Raw genomic sequence first — 4,793 nt, forward strand, 5'->3', positions numbered from 1 at the left:
TAAATTTGTTGGACTTGAGTTCCTTGCTAAAACCGCATGATACAAATATCAGAGGAATGTCTTGTTCCCCGCTCTTAACCAGTCCTAGAATCTCAAACACATATCAATATACAATGCTCACACAGTCAAAAGGCTCATGCCTGCTGGTGATGGTCAGTGAAACTGTCCTGTTTTTTCTGCTAAATGTTGCACTTACTACTTCCAAGACATGGATAGCGAAAACATAGAGAGTTCAGTCATCGTGCAAGTGTCTGAATGCACAACTTCTGTTGCCATGGAGAAATAGGGTTTGATTAAATCCATTGAACTTCTGAAATCAAGGGGAATGCAAATAGACCTGATAGCTACTGACAGACATGTTGGAATAGCAAAGGGCATGCAAGATCAGTCTAGACACATAAAGCATCAATTGGATGCATGGCACATTACGAAATCAATATCTAAAAAAATAACAGCTGATGTTAAAAAAGAAAAGGGTACGGAAATATTTTTAAATATGTTACAATCTACCAGCAGCCATCTTTGGTGAAGCGCAAAAGGTTGTGTGGGATCTCTAGCTATCCTTCGTGAAAAGTGGCATTCAATGCTGTACCATTGTTCAAACATGCACTCTTGGAAAGAAAGCAAACATTTCCACAAATGTGTACATGGACCTTTGAGGAAGGAGCAGGACCTTTAGAAAAAGTGGTTGGTGCTAGCCTCCCCTCCTCACACAGCACCTGAGAAGATTGTGTTTGAAAAAACTCTTTCAAGAGACATGAATGGACTCACAGTGTTCTGTCACACTGGAAAATTGGAGGTGTTACATAAAAGGTTGCATTTTGGCAAAGAGGTATGAAGGTCAGAAAAAGACTGGCTGTACTTGCACATAATGGGCCTCATTAGGACCCAGGCGGTAAGGGGTTTACGGCGGCGTAAACAGCTCCGACCCTTACCGCCTGATTCCGAGGTCCCTTAGTGCCATGGAGGTTTTAACACCTGCTTCTAGCAGGTGTTAAAATCCATGGCGCTAAGGGACCTTGTTGTTAATTACGCCACCGTAATTTACGATGGCGTAATTAACGCCTTCCCCACTCCCATTATGCCCTATGGGGCAAAAATGGGAATGGGGAAGGGTAAATGGGTTAATGGGGACTTACCGCCCCACTCACCTCGGAATGGGGCGGTAAGTCCGCCAACCACCATGGCGTAAACGTAGTTTACGCCATGGTGGTAAAGGTACGACCCAGGCGGTAACTTACCGCCTGGGCCGTAATGAGGCCCAATGAGAAAGATGGTAGGGAACATGCCAACACTGTGGAATCATTCGGGATGCTTTGTTCCAACATGGCATTTACAAAAATAAGCAAACAGTGGGGGGGCAAAGCACTATTCCAGCAGATGGATTTTGAGTTTGTTAAAGATCTGACATTGACTGTGCTGGCCATGCATACACATGGAATGGCACCAGATTCTGCTTGTAGGGCCCAGTCTATGCCACAGTACATTGATATTTTAATTGAATTATTGTTTGTGATGCAATCTTAGTAGATATGCATTAATAGTTCTGTTTTATTCGTCTTTTTTTTTATTTGTTCACCTCAATATCATTGATTGCTATGACAACAATAAATGACCATGTGATTATTTTAAGTTTGCCCTTTTGTTGACTAATCATGGAAAAGTCTTGTATGATTAAAATTGTATATACATGTGTTTTGAAATGTTTTACAAAATTGTAAAATGTCACAGTAAAATCAGACCCTCCAGAAAATTGCGGCATGAAATGGAAAATATTGTGGCACAAAAAAGAAAAAAATTGCGGCACCCAACTGCGTTTTTTGCGGCATTTTCTAACGTTGAAAAATATATCATTTAACATCTTTTTTAGCCTAAAACCAAGTAATTGCAAGGCTTTTGTTAGTGAGGAACAAAATGTGTTCTGTCTGGCTGCGCTCTGTAGGACAGCCAGGTCGAGTCACCACAGCCTAACATTTTGGATTGTGGTGGGGGAATGGGGATACAGCCTGATGAGCTCCAAGGAAACAGGGCTGGACTGGGAACTAAAAAAGGCCCTGGAAATAAGTACTGGGGACCAAAAGAGGCCCTGGAAATAAAGTTCAAAGTGGCCCCATATGACACATTTTCAGCAAGCCCAATGCTTTTCCTATGAGAAAATTTGAAAATACCACAGAAATTATGCCCAGGGTGCAGAAGCCCACCGGGAAATCTCCAGAGTTCCCTATAGGGCAGTCCACCCCTGCAAGGAAATGGTGCTGTGCCACTACTTCCAGCAGACAAGTGGAAAGCAAATAAACAGATAGGCTTGAATTCAAAAGTGTAACCCTGGTTGAAGCCCATAGGTTTGCTTTTCGCTTGTCCTATGACCCCAGGAGAGAGGGGGAACAACTCTACACTTCTCCATGGAAGGAATCCATGAGGCCAAGACACAGGGGCAATGCAGTGGCAGTAACTGCAAGCCCATAATACCTAGCCAAACAATGAACTCTCTTGGGTGGTCATAATTCCTTGGTTATGCCACCCACATATGGTGACTAAACACACCCACAAACAGAAATGAAACATCACAACACTACCAGGGGTCAAGTCCTACAAATTAAAGTGGGGGAGGGAACTCATTAACAAATGCAATGGCATGTGGTGTCATCAGAAATTAGCATATCAAGGTGAAATATGCATATATCATTAAATTGGCTTTGCATAACCACCAGAATTGCACAGGACGAATGGCATTTGCCTTTCATAAATTTTAACACCCAATTTTGTGCGTAATTGGTGTCATACAGCCCAGCCTTGATTCAAGGCTGGGCTGCATGATACAAACGCTCGTAGCTGTATTCGTTTCAAATTGCTTTACAATTATTGTAAAGCAATTTGAAACGAATACAGCTACGAGAGTCTTCAATTGGCATCATGCAGCCCAGCCTTCATTCAAGGCTGGGCTGCATGATACAAACGCTCGTAGCTGTATTCGTTTTCAAATTGCTTTACAATTGGTATCATGCAGCCCATGATACCAATTGTAAAGCAATTTGAAATTAATACAGCTACGAGAGTCTTCAATTGGTATCATGCAGCCCAGCCTTGAGGCTTGAGGCTGGGCTGCATGATACCAATTGTAGACGAGCGTCAGGAAGCATTAAGTTTATGCTTTCTTTTCCGGCGCTCGACAGGAAAGTAATTCACACGCCGGGAATGAAAACAGTCCAGTGGCCTCTTTGGGTGCTCTGAGTTGGGGGCAGATGAGTGGACAGGCCAGTGCTTACCTGGCTAGCTTCACCAACTGTCAGCTCGGGCACTCAATGAGCCTTGGAGGTGCCTGGGGTCACAGCCAAATGCTGTGCATCTCCCAGGCCTGCGTGACCCTCCCCCAATCCTGGGCCTGCAACGCAGAGCCGAGGTGTTAACCCTCAAGCTGCTGCAATCAGCAGCCAGCTGTGTTCGCTCTAAATCATTAAATGAGCGCGAAAAAAGACACACTAAGCTAACGTGTCTTTTTTGCGCTCATTTAATGATTTATAGCGGCAATTGCGGGAAATGGCAAATTTTGCAATTTTTTTGCAAATCGCAAAATCGCCATAAGGTGGATGGTCTGTAAAATGTTCATTATGAGAAATTGAACATCATTGGACAGGATGCCAGATGTAATATTAAACATGTTACAATGTATCTTGCACACAGAACATGGATTAACAGGAAAATAATTATTAGTTGTGTGGTTGATAGTAATCAAGCATTATGACAGGGCTGAAGTTGAGGGGATATAAGTGTGGACAGAATAACCCCATTGTTTTCAGGAGACCCCAAATTTCTTCAGATAGCACATTCATAGGCTAATTTCTGGTAAAACAACATTCTATTGGTATGTTAATGAGTCCACCCACTTCTATTTGGGTACCTGAAAACTGGATTAAGCTATGACCGTGCACAATGCCGAGCAAATAGGCTTGCAATATATGGATTTTAGCATGCAATAAAGATGCATTCAATTGTAAAATGTGAAGACTATTACTTCTCTGTCACATTGCATTACAACAAGTCATTAAGACAAGTCTTAATTGAAACATATGTTCTTAATGCAAGCATGCAAGCATGCCTCATTTTGTTAAAACCAGTAAGGAGTCAAGCCAGTTCCACAAGGATTTGCATTGGCTTGCAAGTCAGGCACAGATCGTTTGCAATGGTCACTCAATCGAATAACCTACTGTAATGCTTTTGATTAAACCATGGCGCCTGTGTGCAGTGCATTTTGGATGCACCCGGAGCCATACTAGACATTTGCTGCAGGCCTCAGTGGAAGCTATATTTGATGCAAACTCTTCTCATATTTTTCCACTGGTAAACATGCTCCAAGGACACGTTGGAAAGTAGATGCATGCATAGGCTAGAATGAGACAGGTGCCGGCTGGTGCTTGAGAAAGTTATCATGGAATTTGTAAAGCTGAAGAGAAGTTATGTAGTTGTGTTTGCTGCTTCCTTGAGAAAGAGAAGAGTTTTGCCTCTTGGGGTCATCGTGGGTCAGTCTGACCGGGGGACCATGAGGACTGTCAACAGGTAGAGACTTGGAAAGCCAGAAAGTTCTAGAAAATGCCATTATGTATTTGCGGATGGCTTCACATGAAGGACACCAAAGCAGTCAGACGGAAAGCTTCACTGGAGGATGGTCACATCACTCCAGGCCTGTTGATGACAAAGATCTCTCTGCCTGACTGGGAGTTTTTCAGGGACTGCTGATGAGGTGAGGGTGTGCTTTGCTGCTGTGTCAACGGTGATGTATTTTAACTAGATTTCTA

Source organism: Ambystoma mexicanum, chromosome 8 (genome assembly GCF_040938575.1).
Source record: "Ambystoma mexicanum isolate Mex_15411 chromosome 8, UKY_AmexF1_1, whole genome shotgun sequence".
Classification (NCBI taxonomy): domain Eukaryota; kingdom Metazoa; phylum Chordata; class Amphibia; order Caudata; family Ambystomatidae; genus Ambystoma; species Ambystoma mexicanum.